Raw genomic sequence first — 24,627 nt, 5'->3', positions numbered from 1 at the left:
TTAAAATGATATTAACATTCACCAAATTCTTCAAATATTCAACATTCTTCTAGTCCAAATACTCTAGTTAATAGAAATCAAATGTCATTAATAATACCATTACAAATTGTTACATAAAACTTCCTATTTTCTACACTTTTTCTCTGGGTATGCTGTTTTCCACTGCAGCTCTCTATCCTAAGGCCAACAGAGTCAATCTTCCTGAGAGAGAACAAGACAGCTACAGTGAGTCAATAGCATCCCTGAGGAGAGTGATGTTGATGATGGGATTCTCCCTTTGCTTGGACCAGTTTGTTGCTAATGGTTTTTCACCTTCCCCTAGGCTTCAGGTGGGGATATTTTTATACATTTTTATAGATTACACATTTTCATACCTTGATCTTTCTTCACATTGCACCTGAGTTTAGTAAATATGGTATATTTTACTTACCTCAGATCCTTATTCTTTATTCTCTTTGCTACCCCTAAACCAGTTTTTCTTAGCTCCCATGTTTGCATTTCTTTAACTGACCTTTGTGGAGTTTTTGTACCCCAGGGGTCTCCAGTGTCATTCTGTGCCCTGTCTTTTACCGCTCTGTACTCCTCCACACTGCATCCTAGGTTCTCACTGCCATCACACCACACTTGTATTGCTCTAACACTGAATCATTATTCTGGAGCCACATATTTCGTTCTGAAAAGAAAAACTACTTGTTAAAACTACCTATAGAAAAATTACAGTTACATCACATAATATTATTCAAAGTTAAGCACAAGTTAAACAAATTGGAAATAGACATCTGGTCATTAGAAAGATGTTACAGTTTAACAAGGAGGAAAAACACGCAAAACAGGCCAAGGCAAGTTCAGACAAGGTATGGCAAGTCATCACACCAGATTTTCCTTTTTCTTAATTGCTCTTTCATATCCAGCCTAGTGCCTCTAAAAACTTGCTATCTTTATGTCTCCACACAATGAAATATGAAGGAAATACGTGGGTCTCATGACTGTGTTAGCTAAAGATGTGCAATACATTCTCACACTGATGCTTTTTATGAGAGTCTCTTGACTTTCAAACATACTGAGTCTTACAAACACCCCAGAAGAAAGGATTATTTTCTACACAGTCCTACTAGTAGTGGAGTGATTTTAATCAGATAACATATCACATGACTAATAATGCTAAGGACAGTATTATGAAAGCCTTTATGCCTTGCATGTCAAGGTAATGACTATTAAAATAAAACAGATGCTTTAGCCATGTCTCTCCAAAGACTCCCCCCCTTGCCATGCTTATTTTGGCAGGGTGTACTATCTGAGAGCTGTGTAGACCATTCTTTCTTTTCTTTGCTGTTTGACATTCAGTGTAGGTTCTGCAGTTCTGTTCATGAATGCCAAGCCAACAAATTCTCCTGACTTTTCATGCTATAGTAGGCTTTCTTTGCCTAAAATTTCCATCTTAAGGACTGGTATGTCTCATATTTAGGATTATTTCTTACAAAGATTCAGAAGCACTGCCTCATTCCTTTGTAAGCTGTCAACAGAAAGTAAAATGTCTTTATAATACAACATTTTTCTGTCCCACATTGTACAGGCTGTTTGGTTTTAACCAACATGATGTAGTTTTAACTCCCTCCCTGCATTTTTTTCACTCTGTCTCCATTTCATATCACCTACTGTAGTTTTGCCAAATAAGCCATAGTGAGCAAGTTGGTCATATGGAAGGAACAGTTAACACAGGATTAGATGAAATATCAAGTGGGCAAGCACGTTATGCTAACACAGACATTCCCTTTTTTAACCCCTGAATCCATACGTGCACCTGTTTCAGGATAAATCCCTTTGTTTCCATTGGGTTCCTGTTGTGTTTGGCACAGTCTGGAGAAGTGCAATGGAAGGGCACTGTGCTAATTTTTCAGAGATGCCTAGCATGCACCTATTCCTCTGAAGTTAGGGGGAGCTGCAGATGCCCAACACATTCTGAAAATCATGCTTTAGTAGGAAACCTTATCCTCTCTCCTAGAAAGACTATTTGTTTTAAAAATCAGATAGAGACCTGTCTCATCTGACCTTTGCTTCGATGAATTCCTTCACCCTTGTGGAAACAAAAGGAAGCCTAATGAAAGAAACTTTGTTTATTTAATGTCTTAGAGATAAACCACCAAAAAAAAAAAAAAGAAGAATATAAGGGAAAGAAATGTCTAGGACTCAAACCCTGGATAAAAGTGAAACTTCTACAAAGCAAATAATTCTGAAGAAAGAGGTATTTCAAGAACATTAGAGTGAAGCAGCTTCGCTGCAATGATTTCCCTAACACACCTGAAATGCTCTTCTGACATATTCAAGCTTTGCTCCTAAAACCTGAAGAAATATAAAAGAAAACATGAGAAACAGTAAGAATGACAGAATAAAATGAAAAGAAAACGTATGAAATGAAATGAAATAAAATGAAATGCAATAATCAAAGAACAAAATAGAGAAGAGAAAGCAATGGAACAAATTCATTCCCACTGGGACTGCAGCTAACTGAATAGGTTTAAACCAGAGGACATACTTGTCTTCTTGTCATTATATTTTGAATGTTTGTCACTTTATTCCTTCATTTCTTTTTGAAGCCAAAAGAGCAGAGGAAAAAAAAAAATCAAGAAGGAAATCAGTACCATTCATGAGTAAAATTTCTAAATGTAACTAAGATTCGAGTCATAAAAAGTAGCTGATTATTAAGATCTCACTGAAACTACTGACACTGCTCTTCAGAGAAAGCAAAGACTCTGTATTTTGTATTCTGGGCAGAGGCAGGAGTGGTGCCTGGTTTCACTGTAATAGTCTCACTCAGAAGCAACATGTTTTTCATATCTAGTACTAAGCTTCTTATGAAAAACATGGTAACCTACTGCTGGCTACAAATTCTGTGCCAAACATAGTACTTGTTACTCATCTGGCACTGTTGGTCCAGTTAGTGCACACACTTGGGGAGTGCTCTGGCCACTGTCTGTTCAATACAAAAGAGATAAGGACCACATTGCCCAGGAGACGAAATAGTGCTTCCATTGCTAGTCTAATTTAAACTGCATGAAAGTATACGGCATGAAAGCCCAGCTTCACAAGAAAGCTTGAGAAAGATGTAGTGTTAGGCTTCTCACAATCTAGAGTTTTCCTGTGACATGGGAGCTACAGATTCCAGACCCCTTCATAATCAGAACATCCTTAGAACAATTTTTTTTATTTCCCTGATAGGAACTGTGATTAAAACATTATTAAAAAAGAAAAAAAAATAGGCCTGAAGAAGACACTTTATCACAGACCCTGATTCTCAGAAGGACTTTAACCTTCCAGATGTTTGCCAGAAGAGCACAAGCAGTCAATAAGGCTGCTGAAGGATGTCAAGGACAACTTCTTGTTATGGGTACTGGGTGGGCCAACCAGGGGTGATACAGAGGTGGATCTGCTATTCAGTAACAAAGAAGAGCTAACTAGTGATGTAATGCACAGTGGTAGCCTTGGCTGTAGTGACTACTGAATAGTGGTGTTCCAGATCCTGAGGGTGATGAAGAAGGAGCATAGTGGACTGCAAACCCTAGACTTCAGGTAAGCAGTCTTCAGTTTATTCAGGGACAGGTTGGTGGGATCCTCAGGGAGACAGCACTGAAAGGCAAAGGAGCTCAGGAAAACTGACAGGTCTTTGAGGACAGCATCCTCCAAGCATAAGAACAGTCTATCTTGATAGTCAGGAAAACAGATATATCAGGTCAACAGCTTGACTAAGCAGGAAATTTGTGATGGAACTCAAATGCAAAGAGGCAACATACAGGAAGAGGAAGCAGGGATAAGCTATAAAGAAGTAATCTAGAAACAATTCCTAGGTATGTATGGGTGGTGTTAGGAAACCCAAAGCTCAAATGCAGTTGAAGCTTGTGCAGACATCATGAGAAACAAGAAACTCTACAATTATGTTCCTATTAAAAGGTTGGACAAGGGAAATGGGTGCACTGATTTAGCAACAGTAGACACAGATAAGGCTGAGGTACTCAGTCTCTTCTTTGTCCTAGTCTTCCCTAACAAGGTCTCCCATGCCTCTGTGCTTAGAGGTGAGGCTCAAGGAGGAAAGCTACAAAGAATGAATGAGGACTTGACTAACCTGATCTCCTTCTATGACAAGGTGACCTGCTTAGTAGATGAGGGCAAGGCTGTGGATGTTGTCTACCTAGACTTTAGTAAAGCCTTTGACACCATTTCCCACATCATTCTCCTGGAGAAACTGGCTGCTCATGGCATGGATGGGCGTATGCTTTGCTGGGTAAAAAACTGGCTGGATGGCTGAGCCCAAAGAGTGGTGATGAATGGATTTAAATCCAGTTAGTGGCCGGTCACAGGTGACTTTCCCCAGGGCTCAGTATTGGGGCCAGTTCTGTTTAATATCTTTATTAATGATCTGGACAAGGGTATGGAGTGCACCCTCAGTAAGTTTGCAGATGACACCAAGATAGATGGGAGTGTTGATCTGCTTGAAGGTAAGAAGGCTTTACAGAGGGATCTGGACAGGCTGGATCAATGGACTGAGGCCAATTGTATGAGATTCAACAAGGCTAAAGGCCAGGTCCTGCACTTGGGTCACAACAACTCCATGCAATGCTACAGGCTTGGGGAAGAGTGTCTGGAAAGCTACCTGGCGGAAAAGGACCTGGAGGTGTTGGTCTACAGTCGGCTGAGTATGAGCCGGCAGTGTGCCCAGGTGGCCAAGAAGGCCAATAGCATCCTGGCTTGTATCAGAACCAGTGTGGCCAGCAGGACTAGGGAAGTGATCGTCCCCTGTACTCAGCACTGGTGAGGCTGCACCTCGAATACTGTGTTCAGTTTTGGGCCCCTCACTGCAGGAAGACATTGAGGTGCTGGAGCGTGTCCAGAGAAGGGCAACAAAGTTAGTGAGGGCTCTAGAGCACAAGTCTTATGAGGAGCGGCTGAGGGAACTAGGATTGTTTAGTCTGGAGAAAAGGAGGCTGAGGGGAGACCTCATCGCTCTTTACAACTACCTGAAAGGGGGTTGTAGAGAGGTGGGTGTTGGTCTCTTCTCCCAAGTAACAAGCAATAGGACGAGAGGAAATGGCCTCAAGTTGTGCCAGGAGAGGTTTAGATTGGATATTAGGAAAAAATTCTTCACCAAAAGGGTTGTCAGACATTGGAACAGGCTGCCCAAGGAAGTGGCTGAGTCTCCATCCCTGGAGGTATTTAAAAGATGTGTAGATGTGGTGTTTAGGGACATTGTTTAGTGGTGGACATGGCAGTGATAGGTGAACAGTTGGACTCGATGATCTTAAAGGTCCTTTCCAACCTAAATTATTCTATGATTCTAGGATAGAGTCAAAGACTTCTTGGAGAACTCAACCATATACAGAACCTGCCAGGATGCATCCAAGGATGCTGGAAGAACTGACTGATGTGCAAGGCGGTTCTCTAACATCTTTGAAAGGCTGTGCAGAACACAGGAGGTTGTCTTTTGTTGCTCCCTTTTGAAAAAAAGGCAAAAAGTACAATCTGAAGAACTACAGACTGGTCATCCTTACTTCAGTCCCTGGAAAAATTGGGGAGCAAGTCCTCTGAGAGCACATTTCCAGGAACACGAGGGAGAAGACAGTGATCAGGAACAGTCAGCTTGGCAACTATGCTGGTTACCGAGGTTAAATGATGCCTGACCAACCATCCCACAAAATCTCCCACAATATTCTTGTACTGAAAGCTGGATTTTACAGTTGGGTGGGTGAACAACAGGATGCATAAAAAAATGATTAGACAGTGAGGCTCAGAGGGCAGTGGTTAATGGAGGTTGGTAACAAGTGGAGTATTACAGGGGTCTATCCTTAGATCTGTTCTTAGCATCTTTAAGTGGAAGATGGCAAGTGAGTGTGCTCTGTCTAGAGTTCTGATAGGCTCTGTATAGATTTTACAGTTTGGGTTGGGTGGAACAAGTGAGTCTCTCTGACCCGAGTTGCAGGTGACACCCAACTGGGGGACAAGGTAATACACTCAAGAGCAGGGCTGCCATCCAAAAGGACCTGGGCAGGCTGGAGGAATGGGCCAACAGGAACCTTATGAAATCCAACCAGGACGAATGCCTAGTCCAGCACAGGGAAGGGAGGAGTCCCTTGCAGTGGTACAGGAGTGGGCTGGGGTGGCCAGCGAGCAGCCACCCTGTGGGAAGGGCCCTTGGGCCTGGTGGGAACAAGGACTGACAGTGTCCTGGGCTGTGTGAACAGGTCATGGTCAGAAGACAGAGGAAAGGGATCATCCCATCTGCTCAGCACTCATTAGACCACATCGAGATATTACATCCAGTTTTAGCCCCCCAGTACAGGAAAGACATTAACAAACTGGAGTAAATTCAGCAAAGGCCACAGAGGTGGTTGGGGCTGAAGCATTTACCCTATGCAAAGCAGCTGAGGGAGCTGGGACTGGTCTGCCTGAAGAAGGGAGGTTTGGGGGAGAAGGGACTTCAGACTCAAAAGCAGCCTTCCCCCAGTACCTAGGGGAGGTCTATGAGAAGGTGGAGTTGGCCTACAGTGCTGTATGGTAGGAGCTCAAGAGACAATAGGTGGAAATTGAAATAAGGGAGCTCAGTCTGGATACAGGGAAACCCTTTTCCCCAGGAAAATAATTGAACAGAGAAACAGGTTGCCCAGTGAGGCTCTGCAATCTCTATCCTTGGGAGTTTTCAAAACCCGAGTGGTCAAAGACTTGAGTAACCTGCTCTGATGTCAAGGCTAATCTTGCTTTGAGCAGGAGGTTGGACAAGAGACTTCCTGAGGTCCTCTCCAACCTGAATTATCCTGTGATATCCAGTCAGAGAGACTCTGTCAAAAAATGGTTAAGAATTTTGTCAAAACATTTTAATATCTGGAAAACAAAAGAACAATTAAAGAATAATTTAATGAAAATATTTTTTTATGAATAAGAAATAACAATTGTTTGTGAAATTTTAGATTTTTAAAATGAAAACTGCATAAACTTTTACATTGCCTTAGCAAAGCTAAGAAGCTTTATTTCAGAAGCATGTTAAGAAGACCTAGTTCTTTTTGTTTAATGTTTTGAGATCACTGAGTGGAAAGGCCTTCCTTCCAGGGTTGTAAAGGACTGTTAAGACCATTAGTCTGAACTTTGATCTGCTTCTTATTCAGAGGTTATGATTTTATTTATTTTAAACAGTCTTGGTAGAAATTGCTAGAAAATTCATGTAAGAAATTTATAAATATGCAAATTTTAACTCTCTTGGCTGAATTTTTTCCTGCTGGACATCTGCCTGAGTTTTGGGAGGAATACTTTTGGAGAGACTATTTCAGCAAAGCACTTTCACTCCTTTCCAAGAACCAGTTGTACATTTATACATACTGTTAGCTACAAAACACTATGATACTGTGAGCTGCTCTACCATTCCAATGGTATGAGACTGCCTGTGTCAGGGATGATCCTTTTGCTGGTCAAAAAATGAAACCCAAGTGAGAAAATTAGAAGTAGGAGCAAGGAAAGAAGGCATGGATCTGAACAGGGGAAGAAAAGAAAGCACAGCAGAGGGATTTATAATACGAGTACAAATTTCATATTCCTGCTGATGCCTATGATCTTGCTGAAACTCGTACAGATGGTAATATCATCTGTTACTCTGTATAATCCAGACATTTTTCAGTATCAAGGTATCAAAAATCTTTTGATGGTAAGGTGACTCTATGCTGTATCAGGTTTGATCATAACACAATCACTGGCTACATCAGTTGCCCTTTCCCTCACAGCCACTGATTTCTGTAGCGAGTTTTATGCTGTAAATAGAATTGGACATTTGTTATTTGGAAAAATATGAAGTACTTCACACAGTATCTACAGCTATAACAGATAGGACAACCTTGTATAGGTGTAATCACAGGTACCAATAAACATCTTTTCCTTCACCTACAGTATTTTAAAACCAATACTTTTCCTAGAGTCCTAATTTCCTGGTTTTTATTCCCTCTAATTTACAGGTGAAATTTGTTTCCTGAGAAAAGTGCTGTGCTATGATGACTAAATATATGGCTTATTGTTGAATACTTAAGCACAGTTTTAATAAGAGGTCCTTAAATCTGATAGATGGGGCCTCTACAAACAATGTCATCTGTCACTTTATGCTCAGTGAAAGGAAGTAGAAGAACAGCTGGTTTCAGTTCTCATGAGTTTCACATTTTCCTTATTTCTGAATCACATGGGATAAATTCCTATAGTTCTAATCTGGCTTTTTAGTCACAGCTGAAACACAAAGGAGAATTTATACCCAACCTGACATGTTTTGTCTAGTTTTGAGCTGAGGGCATAAAAAGCTATGAAGCTTGAGCATGTATTTTCTCAGAATTTATGTATCGGCCCATTTCATTTTAATTAGGTAGAAAAGTTTGCAAACATTGCTAAATTATCCAGTCGAACCTTGCTAACTACAAAGTATCAAAAAGGCCTCCAATGAGTTTGCTTTCACCTGATTGCAAGTTTATTTATATTATTATTCCAGCCTGGGGCGGGGGGGGGAGAAGTATAATAGGTCAGCTTTTAGAAAAGATATTCTCTGCCAGATATAAGATGCCTCATCTATCACATTAGTGAAAGCCTACCCAGCTAATTATTGACTCATTGCTGCTTATTCCTGTGAGAACAACCACAGTGTCAACAATGTATCATTACTCTTTAGACCCTGAAATAATGTTTAACTTGCAATTCTGACATTAATAAACCAAAGTCTTTGAAATAAGTCAAAGAAAAAAATACATGCCAAACAAGAAAAAAAAAGACATCATTGATCTAATTAGTCTCAAGAATTCTACATAATGAAATACCAAAAAAAAGTATAAAATATCCTCAGAAAACTAGCAGGACAGCAATGGGTTGAAATAAAATATAGACTAGACTCTAGAAGTTTTTAGTGATTTCACTTACTGTACATACCCTTGTACTGAGCAGGTTAGTTTCCTCCATCCCACCTTCCCTAAAATACCTTCCTTAGAAAATGTGACTATAACAGAACATTTTATAACCTATATTTGACTTTTAATATCTGTAAAGTCAGGTTACCTGGACCTAAAAAGTACAACTAACCATACCTCCTGAATGAAGAAAGTTGCAGTGAGTTAATGAACTTTCATACTACCCATTCAATTGCAAATCGTTATTAATTACAGCTCTATCATTATTGAATATGAACAGAGGTCTCAGAGTCTGAATGGAGCGTAAAGTTATTTAAGAGGATGAGGCTAATTGTGCTGTCTTGCTATGTTTGAGATACATACAGAAAGCTACAATCTACCAATATTTAATAGTTTTATATTTTTCATTTGCTGATCATATTAGCCACTAGAACTATGCAGAAAAATATTATGTTCTCATTTCATAGAGATTTCTGTATCTAACATTGAATACATCAAAATTACTTAGATTCTTTGCTGAAGATTTTGCAACATAATTTCAACATAAAATAGTAATTAGTCAGTTTTTCTTCTCCAGAAAGAGCTGAGAAACTGAAAATCATAAGCTCATCTTAAATATTACATAAAAAATAAGTCCCATGCTACGTGGTAACAACCCCCACCATGTCAAAGCCACAGATTTTCCCTAAATTCATGAAAATTTAGGCTTTAACCAATGCATTGTATGGACAAGAGCCAAACATAGTATTTGGCTCTAACCCTCCCCAAAGTACACTAGGTAGCACTTAAATTTGACATTTAAAAAAAGGTGCAAAAGCACAAATCAAAATATTTTCCTCATAACTTTCCAAAACTTTCTTTTTCTTTGTCTTATTAAAAAGGAAAAAAAAAAGGTATAGTCAGTCTTCCACCATAACCACACTTCCCAGTGCTTAGCCTGTGAGCCGTGTCTCACTGATCACAAACTGGTCTCTGGGATGATGATGACGGATGCAGTGAAAGAATCATAGAACTGATCCCACACAAGACTCCTTTCTGACTCAGAAAGCATTTATGCCTATAAAGTAGATTTACGAAACAAACTGCGGACACTCCATTTTGCTATGCCATATGTCACACCACAGATTGCAGGATGCAGCAGTAATTTTATGACCTTCCTCATCTCCTTCCATTCCCACAGTCTTTCTAAATTGTGCCGTCAGCTGACCTTGCCTACGAAAACAAAAACTGTTCTCCAACTGCACAATTTCAAAACATATCAAAACATTAATAAGGATGCTGTGCTTCAGAATTTTTGAAAATGAAAATAATCTGAGGTTAGAGTATTGGAGGGGTTTTCCATGCGAGCAGTTACCCTATCACATCTGCTACCTATTGTGGTTATGTCTTCTTCCACTTCTAAATTTAATATATGTATGTTTTATGTGGAAAGAAGGGGCCCAACCCTCAAAATTTCTGTGTAGACTAGCCTGACTTCTCTTCTTCCTTTAATACTATACAAAATATTTTAGATTCAGTCAAAGCACTGAAGAACTTTTTTCTTCATATTATTTACCCTTTCTCCTGAAAACCTCTGACACTGGAATTCACCCTTTGCCCTTTGGTAACTGGTATCTGAGTCTTTCCAGTAAGGGAGGAATCAGTGACAGAAAACATACAAACAATCACTTGTTTTATCTGCCAGTGTACAAATAAGGCTCACCACCTCCAATTAAGAAAATAGAAAAGTATGTGACCACATAATTAAACATGGTGTATTCATGCCTTAAGAAAGGATAACTACTTAGGTCTTTCTGAACAACCTACTTCTAAGATTGCCTGCATGTTGGATCCAAGCTTTGCAACCTTGATGCTCTGTTTTGCAGTGTTTGATATGCAGCTCCCTGGATTTCTCTGAAGAAAATAAGAAATCTCCTCTTGAAGAATCACGCTGATATCCTCACAGCTTATAAGTAACTTTGGGATCTTATTGCAGCCCTCCAGCAAATATCTGCCTGGTCATTTGGTGGGAATGTGGAGAGACATCCTTGTTTCAGAGTTGTCAGCTCACTGCAGGGGGGGGATGTTAGGATTTAGGAATCCTGATTCTATTTCAATTAGAGACAACCCTGTCATTGTCTCCACAAGCCCAGACTCCTGTCTGCATCTTTGTCTTCATCCAAATCCAAGGCTTTCTCCAGCACTGCCAATAACAGTGGCTTAAGAACAGTAAGTAGTCTCGCACATAAATCTGGATGCGGATGTACTCCCAGCAGGATTGCCAGAGCTGAGCAACTGTATGACTGCTCTTCCATGGTGTGAATAAGGCACATGCCACAAAAGAGACTGCTAGCAGGGAGGAAGGTTTACAGCCTCTTTTACTGGACCTCCTCCTATTTTCTATTTATTTTTTATTCTGTTCTGAGGTGCTTTGTATGATCTCAGATAGGAAGCTGAGAAAAAAAGAGTGGTTAACAGCTATCACATAACATTGCACTCATCCGTTTGGTTCTGCAAGACTGAATGCAAAATTTTGCATTTAATTTATATATAGTTGCCATGCCTATGCACAACTGAGAATATAAATAGCAAGGGCAGGATACAAGGAATGCAATTTAAATAATCTGAAACTGTTTTAAAGAAGACATCTGGAAACTATCTGTGAATAACCCACCAGGGTAAGACTTCTTTAAAAAAATATCAAGGAACAGCCTTTCCACTGAAACAGAAGTTAAGAACCCTATACTGCATCAGATAAAGACCCAAGTCAAGTTAACAATCACATTCATGAGCTGAAAGTCTGACTAAGATTCTAGATCAAAGATAAAAGCAAAGACTAGCAAACACATAGATTTTTATGGATAATGGACGTGATTATGAGAACTACAAAGGGTAAGTGTGTAAAATCTGTGAAAGACAACAATCAAAACAGCTCGAAGGTAGTAAGAAAATAATCGGAAGACAGAGACTGGATAGGACACAGTTTAAAAAATTGGGTAAAAAGGAGCAGGGGGCAAGTTTAAAAAGACAATGGGCTCATCATGATCTCATCCAAGGAAGAAGGTACCTCTGAAGATAGCAACTGCAAAGGGGGTGGGCTCCGGTCTCTGATGGATCTAGTAGCTGGACAGAGCATGACACAACTGTAATTTAAACAGTTTGTTTTAAATTAGTAGCAAAGTGAGAGAAGCAATTTATTTCTGGATCCTGGTATCAAGCCAGAAAAATTTTCCTTCTTATGGGTCAAGGATAGCTTGAAGTGAACCACTGTTACAGCAGCTACATACGGAAATGTAAGATTTGCTTTTAACCGCCAGCTGAATAGAAAGCAGATCTAGCTGTCTGCCAAATATGATGCATAATGGTCAGTATAAAAGGAATGTAGGTGCAGTTATCACACTTGTGTAGCTAGTTTATTGTATCTGGATGTTTGAAAGTAAGACAAGAATAACACCTAGGATAAGATGGTATGGTAAATAGGATCTATAATTACAGCCTATTAATAATGGTAGACAGCCATACGATAGATAGAAAGCTGGTAACTAAGAACAATCAAGAACCAAGAATCCCAAGAATAACTTAGGATGTATATAGCATTTGAAATGAACCGATAGACAACTTGTTACTTTGTGGTGTTTTGTCACTACTACACAGTGCTGTATTTCATTTGCGTCATATTGCATTCAAAGAAACCACCCCCATAACAAATCCCATTTGGAATGAAAACTGACTGTCAGATCTGGAGTGACTCTGCATGGATGGGGAAGCCCAAGGCTGGAGCTGCCTCTAGCACTACTGGAAATCAGGAAATGTCTGACCCTGGTGACTCACCAAAAGTGACTGAACTGCTGAAGTCATTGCTAGTGGGAAAAAAAGGTTGGAAAGAAACATCAGACTATTACAGACTTCTATACAAGTGCTCTGAAATCTTATAAATTTCAGGAACTTCTAAATTAATTATGATTCACCTATTTATTTTGTTTAAATTTTTTTTTTTTTTGTTAGCAATCTCCTTAAGAATCTAAAGAGCTAAGAGTACAAAATAGCTGTTTACTTTAGGTTGTCCTAAACAGATGTATTTTTCCTGCAAAAACTCTATTTTTAACTTTCTTGCATGAAGGTCTTCCATTGAAAAAATCTTTGGAAGACATTCCATTTCCTGTTAAGTTCTCCTTGCCTTAATAAACCTATTCCTTAATAATTGTTTACATGTAGGGGCTGATTAAAAAATTTTCTGACAAAGCCTTGATGCCTACTAAAGAGTTTACTATATGTAATTTGCTTTACTTTAGACAGTCATTTGAAACAACCAGTTGCCCTTTTTCTGTAGTTAGGTATATCTGTCGAGCAGAAGGATGAGGAAGATAGGAACTGTTGAGTTAGGGTATCTTGTACTGTAAATATTTTCTGATGGGTGGGAAATGCAAGTAATTCTAGCATTTTTATTAGCATGGGTAGTCACTGTGATATTTAATAGTTAACAATTTTGTGCATGAACTGTAGTCACACAAACTCTCTTGAAATTCAAGACAGTAGGAAAGTTACTTAAAAATTCAAATGCAATTTTACAGAACAACTTTTATTATTCACACAAATTGGGGAGATAGTGAACAAATTCAGAACCTATATTTAATAAAATTTGATTCAGAAATAGCAAAGGGAACTATTTTCATTTAATATTTTAATCAGAGCAACTGGATGACAAGATAGTTTGTCTTTAATTCATTCTAGAGAATCTGTAAGTGATTTATTTCTGTTTTACCATGTTCTGTTCTCTGACATCAGCTTCTGAGTTGATCTGTCTGACCCACTTTGTTATTGAATTTATCCAACTGTAATCTGGGCCAGGGACAAAATAATTTCTTGTTGGTTTATGAGGCAATCACTGATGTGAAGACCTCCCATGTCCTTACTACATGGCCTCAGTCACAATTACAAATATATTATTAACCTAAGCTGTAAAAGAAACTCACAATTATAAATATATTATTAATCTAAGTTGAGGAAGAAACAGAGGAAGAGATATTTTGGCTTTGTTTTCAGATTTAGAAAGATTAAAAATGTTCAGTAACATATATGGTTTAGCTATGCTTGTTTTCATTACAGTCTTTTGTATATTTTCCTGCTGAAAGAAATATTCCAAACAGCAAGCTGAATTGTGCTTGACATAGTGGGAGGACACTAATTTGCCCCAGCTGACATTCTGACACAATACCATAAGTGGTGCAGATGTGACCACCAGGCCAGCAAGTATCCATAGCAGCATACACAAGCAATCGTATTTTCTCTGACTGTGTGGTGTAGAGAGCGATCGTCTACTTAGTGTAAATCTTTTCCTGTCCCACTAATCCTGCTGGGTATTCACAAGGACTGAATCAATTGTTTATTCATCATAAAGATTAATTTCAGCTGGTGCTGCTTTGCTGTCTGCAAAGGAAAAAAAACCAAACCAAACCAAAACAAAATACAACAATCTTTAACTGAAAGAGAAGTCTCAGCTCTCTTGTTCCATGCAGATGGTGCTGTTTACCAGTTATCTCTCAGTGCAGGAAGGAGACCAAAGCCTAGATGAATTACAGCTGGTTCAAACTAATCCAGGCGAAAGATGAAGTTAATGAGGAGAAGAAAAGTAATTCATTGAATTCTGTGATTACCATGATCTCACAGCTAGTCAAACTGTAGCCTCACTAATAGTCTACTCAGTATGCAAAAATTGCATCTTTGATACCCGAATTATGGTGTTGCCAACAAAGTTTTCTGCATAAAGTGATTACAGACTGACCCCTCTCTAATTTCTGATTGAAAAAAGGACCTCATCTTTCCCCTTGAGAATGAACCTTCCTTTTCTCTCTTTTAGGTAGGACATTACAACTGACAGGGTTGATCCACTACTTGGCTTGTTAGGGTAGGTCATGCAGGAGCTGAAAGTAACCTGTATTATGAACAGGCAGCTGCTGGGAGAAGAGACAGGGAAGTGACTACAGTCCAGATACACCATAAGTCCTGTCATAACAGGGTGTCCCTCAGCTCATCCAGACAGATCCATGCTCTGCTCTGTGTCAGGAAGATACCAAAGCTTGGCTGCTTGGTATGAGAGCTCAGACTCACCAAGTGACACTTCTTGGTACATCTGCAAATGAATACAAATGGGAAGTAAGATGACAAACATCACTTGCAGCAGGAAGGGTCTAGATAGCTCTGCGCTGTGCAAAGTGCATGCTTCTTCATAGCACAGCAGCTTGAAGGAAGAACACAGCAATGCTCTGACGGAGTAAAATATACCTTGCTGTGGATAAATTAAGAGCAAATGAGAAAAAAAAAAAAAGAGAAGGAGGGGCAAATAAAAGACCTAATTATCAGTTGCACACATATCTGTAGTTTCTGGGTGTAAAGGAGTTGTTTCCTGGTGAGGTTCCACATGTACCTGCTGGCTGCCAGCAGAGCTGTGCTGCAAACTGGAGCCGCATCTGTGTGAATAAGTCCTTCTGCTTTTCAAAAGCAGCATTTCTAAAGGTTAGCAGACAAATATCCCCCTTTTCTGTTGTATAATTCAGCCGAGTGTATATACAATGCACTGTTATTCTTGGCAGAGTAAATTACTAATATTTTCTTAGCTACTAAAGCAAGTATAAATGTTGGTTTTGCATGAAAAAAGGCACATGGATTCTCATACACTTACTTAGTTTCAGGTACTCGGGTGTTACTGGAGTATGCTGACCTCAAATCACAGCCTTCTACTCATTTGAATATCCTTTTCTCCTATAGCCAGAGAGTTTATAGAGTCCTTAGCACCTACAAGAACATTTTTATCTGCTGATTAATGAAGTGAAGACTCATTAGAATTCTTAGACTTAAATGCCATCACTGGAAGAAGGCAAAGGTCTGATTCACACTAAAGAAATACATGAGAAATCACATGGTGATGGAAGGGGGCTTGGGCAAGACACATGAGTAGTCACCTTATTGACTTCCAGGCAATTGTGAGAGTTAAGAACTGACAGAGATAAAAAAATCTTCTAGTACCCATTTCAGGGAGACTAGGTCAGACAAACATCTGTCAGGAATCATTGATCCTGCCTTCGGGCAAAGCAGTGGACAAGATGACCTCCAAATGTCTGTTTCCAGCCCCATTTTCCTGGGATAGCGTGATGGGACCAACATTTCCTTGGGAGGGTCAGGTGATAGAGCAGCAGCTTTCCTGTGGAGTTAGCCATCAAGCTTGGGAAGATTATTTTCATAGCTGCCAGTGTAAACAATTTTTATTAAGCAGAATTATTATTGCTTTGATTTTTTTTTTTTTCCCCACTATGCCTTGTTGCAAGCCTATGCTTAATACCTTCAGGCAAGGTAAGTCCTCAAGGATAATATTAGAAATCTTACTGGATTAATGCATAATTTCACTGACTTTTTTGTTGCCTGGAGATGAGAGTAAATTTTTTAACCCCGGTCATACTGAGTCTGAAGTACAACAAATTTAGGAGTCTGAAAGTGATAGGGAGCAAGGACCCTATTTGCAGAAAGACCTACCCTTTCTTTATGCAGAGTATCCATATTACATTGTAGGATTGCCTGATTTTAATTTTGTATTTCAGTAAAAACAAAAAATCCAATTACATACAGCTCTTCATTTATCCCAAAACGTGTTGTTAGGAGAAAAAAAAAAAAAAAGCACACACACAAAAAAATTATAACAACGTATAAAAGACCAGAGTTTCCTGAAAAATGTAATTTTACATCCTCAAGTTGTGTTCCTTTGTAAAGAATTAAAATGTTGGCATTTCGTGACGGGCAGAGTGATTACTTGATAAGATTACACAGATAAAGTGACGTTCATCATTTTTCACACATAATTAAATACAACAAAAGTAATATTTAAATAGATAAGCAAGCATACAATGGGTAATTATGTGTATGGAGCTTTCTGTCTTACAGTGTATAGTGCTTAATTAGACCTTAAGGGACAGTGCGAATTTGCTAATCGTATGTGCCAGTCACAGCTAACATTTCGTACCAAAGTTCCAGACTCCTGTCTACATCCGCACATAATTTGCTTATTAGTTTAAATGCACAATTTCAACTCTTTAACATTCAGTTTTGATTGGTTTTGCTGTATTAATAGGATAATAACATCATTCATAATCAATGTTCTCCAAATGTAAATGATTTTAATTGTTCACACATAATAGTGTTCTCTATTAAAAACACATACTGATGCCTAGTTGAGAAAATTAATTTGCTGTGTTTGTTACTATAATGAAATAAAAGTTGTTCCAATTTAATGAATTCAGCAGTAGATTTCATAACTTCATTATGAACACAAACTCAATTTTCTTGGGGGGAACTTACCATTAGTTCAAATGAAAAGATTCATTCTCTGGAAAATTCAGGAGTCACTGGTTCTATTTCTTGGGGTCATTCCAATTAATAAAATGAGAAATATTTAACAATGCCATAGAGTGAGTATTGTGACAGGCAATTGAAATAATTCTTCCTGCGTCTTGAATTTCGGAGTTTCCCCAGCTGAACTGCTATTTTTAAAAAAGTTTCCCAAGGGAGGAAACAGAAAAAAAAATAGTAACATCATCTTTTAACTATTTTCATACTAAATTATTTAAGGTCCTTTTGTATCTTCTGTCATGAACTTGAAATCAATGGCCCTGTTTTTGTTCAGCAGATCAACAGACTTGCAGAGCTTATTACCATTCAGCTTGAAGAAAATTAATTACCACATTTTAAAACTATATACTTTTAATGCACAGATGTGGGAAACATCAACTACGAGGCTTACTTAATGAGTAGCACACTTAGATACTTCAGTGCTGCCGGGTGTAAAACTGTATATTTGTACTGAGCTCTTGCTCAGTAGTATGAAGAAGATTATGGTAAACCAAAATTGACAATAAATTTAATCTGATAACTGACATCTGACATATAGCTTTGGGGCCTTCTTTTGCTAGGTCTTAAAAGCAAGTTACTAATCTTTGGAGCTCTGAGAATGAAACCTTAGTGCTACTAGGAAAGTAGTGAGTTAGCACTGCTAAATGAGAAATCTTTTCTTGAACCCTGATATCTCAACATTCCTCAACTATTTTGTAGGTCCCATTTCCAATTAGCTTTTTTTTTTTTTTTTTTTTAATTTAAAGAGGAATTTTCACAAGTTACTGGGCTCCTAAAATCCTTCCTGGAAAGAAAGTCCTAGTCCAATAGAGATTGTAGGTTTCAGTTAGCAAACTGTTTTATATGTGCTTTTTATGCATCTTAGCATTTCTGCTCACATTCACCACTCTGTGCCTTTCTGGAACGTACAATTTGGTTGAGTATTAGATTCAAAGCACAGATATGAAACAGTTTATGTAGCAGGTCAGGATTAATCATATAATGCTGTCTTCGGGCCTTCACAATGAACTATGACTTTCACAACCTTTTTTCTTCTTTTTTTTTTCAGTTTGGGGACTTTCCCGGAGGCTGGTGCATGACAGGAGATATGATATACCCACTCAGTGCCATGCTCTTTGGCCCAGATGTCTATGAGGTTGTTTTGGAAACGAGTCCCGTTGTCTCAGTTCTTTCTGGGGTACCATGTCACCATAAGACTTGCTTTTCAAGGCCCAAGATAGTGTTCCAGGCAGTGGCATGGGGCATGGCATATGTTTCCAGCCATCCGGTGGTTGCTTCCACCATTGTAGGCACACGGTGCTTGCCTTGGTGGGTTTGTGGGAGTGTGATATAGTCAATCTGCCAGGCCTCCCCATATTTATGTTTCAGCCATTGCCCTTCATACCACAGGGGCTTTAACTGCTTGGCTTGCTTGATTGCAGCACGTTTCACATTCATGGATAACTTGTGCAATAGTATTCATGGTCAAGTCCAACCCTTGACCATGAGCCCACCTATATGCTACATCTCTTCCTTGATGGCCTGAGGTGTCATGGGCCCATAAATAGCTCACCCTTATGTTGCCAGTCCAGATCCACCCGAGCCACTTCACTCTTGGCAGCCTGATCCACCTGCTAGTTGTTCTGATGTTCTTCAGTGGCCTGACTCTTGGGTACATGAGCATCTACATGACATACTTTTACAACCAGATTGTCTAGCCAGGATGCAATATCTTGCCACAGTGCATCAACCCAGATGATAGGTTTACCTCTGCGCTGCCAGTTGCTGTGCTTCCATTGCTGCAGCCACCCCCACAGGGCATTTGCCACCATCCATGAGTCAGTATAGAGGTAGAGCACTGGCCGCTTTTCTTCTTCAGCAATGTCTAAAGCTAGCTGGATGGCTTTCACCTCTGCAAACTGACTCGATACACCTTCTCCTTCAGCAGTTTCTGCAACTTGTTGTATAGGACTCCATACAGTAGCCTTCCACCTCTGATGTTTTCCCACAGTGCGACAGGACCCATCAGTAAACAGGGCATATTGCCTCTCATTTTCTGGCAGTTTATTATACAGTGGGGCCTCTTCAGCACGCGTCACCTCCTCCTCTGGCGATATACCACAGTCTTTGCCTCTGGCCAGTCCGTGATCACTTCTAAAATTCCTGGGTGACTGGGGTTTCCTATGCGAGCCCGTTGTGTGATCAGTGCAATCCACTTACTCCACATGGCATCAGTTGCATGATGTGTAGAGGAGACTTTCCCTTTGAACATCCAGCCCAGCACCGGCAGTCGGGGCGCTAAGAGGAGCTGTGTTTCAGCACCAATCACTTCAGAGGCAGCTCGAACTCCTTCATATGCTGCCAATATCTCTTTTTCAGATGGAGTATAGGAGGCCTTAAATCCTCAATATCCCCAACTCCAAAACCCCAGGGGTCGACCTTGGGTCTCCGTGGGTGCTTTCTGCCAGAGACTCCAGCTAGGGCCATTCTCCCTCGTTGTGGTATAGAGCACATTTTTAGTATCTTGGACTGGCCCAAGGGCTACTGCATGAACAATTTCCCATTTAATTTGTTCAAAGGCTTCTTGTTGCTCAAGGAGCCATTTAAAATCATTCTTCTTCCAGGTCACTTGATAGAAAGGGCTTACAATCAGACTGTAATTTGGAATATGCATTCTCCAAAACTCCACAATGCCTAAGAAAGCTTGAGTTTCCTTTTTACCAGTCAGTGGAGACGTAGCTGCTATTTTGTTGATCACATCCATTGGGATCTGACGACATCCACCTTGCCATTTTATTCCTAAAAACTGGATCTCCTCTGCAGGTCCCTTGACCTTACTTTGTTTTATGGCAAAACTGGCTTTCAGAAGGATTTGGATCTTTTTCTTCCCCTTCTCAAAAGCTTCCTCTGCTGTGTTGCCCCATATGATGACATCATCAATGTACCGCAGGTCTTCCGGAGCTTCACCCTTTTCCAGTGCAGTCTAGATTAGTCCATGGCAGATGGCGAGGCTGTGTTTCCACCCCTGGGGCAGTTGATTCCAGGTGTGCTGGACGCCCCTCCAAATAAAAGCAAACTGTGGCCAGTACTCTGCTGCCAAAGAGATTGAGAAAAACACATTAGTGGTATCAATTGTGACGTACCACTTGGATGCTTTTGACTCCAGTTCATATTGAAGTTCTAGCATGTCCAGCACAGCAGCACTTGCCTGTGGTGTGACTTCATTCAGGCCGTGATAGTCCACTGTTACTGTCCACTCTCCATTACCCTTTTGCACTGGCCATATGGGATGTTAAAGGGTGAACGAGTCTTGCTGATTGCTCCTTGGGCCTCCAGCTGACAAATCAATTTATGCATGGAATCAGTGAGTCTTGGTTTGTGCGATATTGCTGCTTGTGCACCGTTGTGGTAGCAATTGGCACCTGTTGTTCTTCAGCTCTCAGCAACCCCACAACCGAAGGGTGCCCAGAGACACCAGGCAAGGTAGACAGCTGTTTGATTCCCTCCGTCTCCAAGGCAGCTATACCAAAGGCCCACCGATACCCCTTTGGGTACCTAAAATATCCTCTCCTGAGGTAGTCTATGCCAAGGATGCATGGAGCCTCTGGGCCAGTCATGATGGGGTGTTTCTGCCATTCATTCCTAGTTAGGCTTACTTCAGCCTCCAACACAGTTAGCTGTTGGGATCCCCCTGCCACACCAGAAATACAGATGGGTTCTGCCCCTTTATAACTTGATGGCATTAGGGTACACTGTGCACCGGTGTCTACTAGAGCCTTGTACTCCTGTGGGTTTAACATGCCAGGCTACTGAATCCACACAGTCCAATAAACCCAGTTGTCCCTTTCCTCTACCTGGCTGGAGGTAAGGCCCCTCTAATCCTGGTCAGAGTATTTGTTACTCACTTCTTGTAAAAATGAGTTAGAAGTCCCTTCAAGAGGATCAGAAGTAAGATCAGCCCTTTTACTTTGTCTGGAGAATTGCCCGCTGGAAACTGGAGTGGCATTTTTCCTGGAAGAATCCCCTTTTGTGGTTGTTTTTCCTCACAACTCACATACCCATGCATCTAGGGTAGAGGTAGGTTTTCCATCTCACTTCCTCATGTCCTCTCCATGGTCACGCAGGTCTCGTGTCCCTTTTCCAATTGCCTTGTCAGTACCACCTTCCCTAGAAAGTGATCCCAGCTGCTTGGCTTTCCTACCCTCTAATTCCAGGCTACTAGCCCCATTCTCCCAGCATCAGAGCAGCCAGGTGATAATGTGCTCACCTGGATGAGAGCTGAAATCTTTTTACATATCCCACAGCTCACTCAGGTGATTACCTCTGGTTCTGCCTCTTCCTCCTATTCTTGTGATGACCCTGGTTCATCTTCATCCCTTATTAAGCAAAGTGACTTTTTTGTCACCTTTTTTGTACATTTTTTCTTCTGTATAGGAGTGACTGATACCAGCACAGGTTGGTTCTCTGGTTCAGTTCCAGTGCCTGTTGCCAGGGTTGGAGTAGCTGCAGTGCTGGTCACTGGGGTTGGAGTAGCCACAGTGCCTGTCAGTCTGTTTTCCCTCCCTTCCCCATGAGGGTGCTGCATAATATCAAGCAGTGTACTGGCGAGGGCCCAGCACAGTGTGGTAAGTTGTGCCTCTTTGGAATAGCCAGAGCATTTTCCTTTCAAATATTCTATCACTTTATCAGGCTCCTGCAGTTGTTCAGGAGTGAAGTTCTGAACTACTGGAGGTGAAAGGTTCTCTAGATACCTGCCCATATTCTCCCACATGCCATACCACCCATGATTATCCAGTCTCGGGGCAGATCTCTGAGTGATATTCTTAACTTAAGTTGTTTAACCTTAAACAAGACCTGGAACACATTCAGGAGACATAACAATAGGAACATGCTGGTTTGAACATCCCAAGGTTATAAAAATTCTCAAGAGCTATTGTAATTTGCCTGGAGGAGAAGGGGAAGGTAAAGAAATGTGTCTCCCCCATGGATTGGCTCTCTGATGAGAAAAGGTAAAAGGTGTAATTATTAATAGTTTCTGATAGGTGGCTCCCAAAGTATGGATACTGAATACAAACTCCAGATTAGTTTCACGACCAGAAATCCTATCGTGTCATAAGCCAGTGTTACAAAGTACAACAAGATGATAACTCTAGCCCAGTCCTATGGGTGATAAACAGCACAACAGGTAGCGTATAGTGCAAGTAAGCTATTACATAACGTAACTTTAAAAACAAGCGCACCAACTTTGAGAGAGAATAAATCAACATTATGATGAGCAACTATTGAACTAATACAAGGAATGCTTAGAAAAAATTGTTCTAATGCATTCCAGTCAGACTTGTTGTTATCTCAACCCATTGGGCCCCACGTTGGGTGCCAAAAAAGGACTGTTGTGGTTTAACCCCATCCAGCAACTAAGCACCACACAGCCACTTGCTCACTCCCCCCACCCAGTGGGATGGGGGAGAGAATTAAAAAAAAGTAAAACTCGTGGGTTGAGATAAAGACAGTTTAATAGGACAGAAAGGAAGAAAATTGAAGAATAATAATAATAATAACAAAAATAAAAGAATTAGAATACACAAAACAAGTGATGCACAATGCAGTTGCTCACCACTCACCAACCGATGCCCAGTTAGTTCCCGAGCAGTGATCCGCCCTCCCAGGCCAACTCCCCCAGTTTATATACTGGGCATGATGTCACACAGTATGGAATATCCCTTTGGCCACTTTGGGTCAGCTGCCCTGGCTGTGTCCCCTCCTAAATTCTGGTGCCCCTCCAGACTTCTTGCTGGCTGGGCATGAGAAGCTGAAAAATCCTTGACTTACTATAAACGCTACCTAGCAACAACTGAAAACATCAGTGTGTTATCAACATTCTTCTCATACTAAATCCAAAACATAACATTATACCAGCTGCAAGGAAGAAAATTAGCTCTATCCCACCCAAAACCAGGACAGTCGTTCTTACTGAAATCAAGGAATACAAAATTCCACCCCAGTAAAATTATATTGCCAAACTCCAAGCTAAAGGCAGTTTACTATACTAAGTTATTCCTGTGGTTCAAGAAAGGCTTAAATTCTGCTGGATTTAGTGGAGAACAATACCAACCTTAGAAGGCTGAGCTATGTATATGTTGAGCAAGTGGATGGGTGGATTCAAGGGAGGAAAGATAAGGCATTGTGTTCAGCTCTGAATGTGGTATTAGATAGTTTACAAGGTACCTCATTCTCATTCATCTTCCTGAAATCTGTGACCAGTTTTGTAAATTCAGTGAATTAGGGCAGTTCAAAAAAATTAACCTTTTTAACATTTAGCCCGAGTGAATGGAAGCTTCAGACTTTTTTTTTTTTTATAATACTTAAGAAGAATGACACACTCTTGGACACCCTCCAATTCTTGGATAGTGTGATAGAATTTTTCTATTTATAGAAAAATGATACCACTTCAGTAGACTACCATAAATGTATGTGGTATTTTCAGATTGTTGCATTGAGAGGTCATCCTCAAGTATCTGCCAGTTTTCCATAAAACTCCAGTTTTCCATGGAATCTGGTTTTTAGCACCAAAGAAATGCATTATTTAGCTACATGTGAATTTTATCTCACAGTAACCCAATTTACTAGCTACATGGTTAAATGAAAAACGATCCTCTCGTGAGCATAATATGCCTCCAAAGGCATAATATTTAAAGTTACATTAGCATTGATAACTAATTCAAACTTTAATATATATGTACATAAAATAAATAAGCAAACTTTGTGTGTTCCCGCATTGAGTTTACTTTGCTCTCATTTCTTTCCCCAAGGTATAAAGCAAATTTACTTCAACTTATTATATTACCACCCTTTTCACCCCTCTCCAAATCCAACCATGAATGGCCCTTTCTCTTTTCCGTCATTACAATTCCATAAACATCTGTTTGCTTCTTTCTTTATCCCATAACAAGAATCCAGCATATGAAAAATATTGAAAGGAATGGTTTTCATTCATTTTAATTGGAGAAGTGTGAGAAGGAAAATGCCTGCATAACCATACTGCCTGTGTTACAAATTGCATGTTAGACTAGAGGATGATTTCTAGCAGGATCTTTATGTTTTCTTTTCCCCCAAAACACCCAGAGTTCTAGTTCTTAAAAATAACAAAAAGAGTCTTGGTGATCACAAGAAAAAGAAAGTTGCTTATAAAAGTTTCCTGTTAGTGTTACTTGTATACAGTTAGCAGATGGGGGTGAGAGTAAGTAAGATCACAAATGGTGGAATAAATAAACAAAGAATGAAATGTCAATTCCATAAAGAGAACTTTAATGAAATTGCTGGAGTTTCAGATGAGAGACGAAATATATTTCTGTCCTTCTTA

At 40.0% G+C, this 24,627-nt stretch overlaps 1 long non-coding RNA gene across 1 annotated transcript; it reads right to left on the bottom strand.

Moving 5' to 3' along the window:
• Positions 1-1,004: 1,004 nt before the first annotated feature.
• LOC115339434 lies at positions 1,005-21,043 on the bottom strand. The gene is made up of 3 exons (XR_003922709.2): positions 20,939-21,043; positions 16,916-16,921; positions 1,005-1,015 (listed from the first exon to the last, which is right to left on the bottom strand). It is a non-coding gene; the product is annotated as an uncharacterized LOC115339434 (long non-coding RNA).
• Between the last annotated feature and the right edge of the window lie 3,584 nt (positions 21,044-24,627).

This window comes from Aquila chrysaetos, chromosome 3, assembly GCF_900496995.4.
Source record: "Aquila chrysaetos chrysaetos chromosome 3, bAquChr1.4, whole genome shotgun sequence".
NCBI classification, from domain to species: Eukaryota; Metazoa; Chordata; class Aves; order Accipitriformes; family Accipitridae; genus Aquila; species Aquila chrysaetos.
Note: the sequence above shows the minus strand (reverse complement) of the source record. Positions and strands in the feature narration are given on the sequence as shown.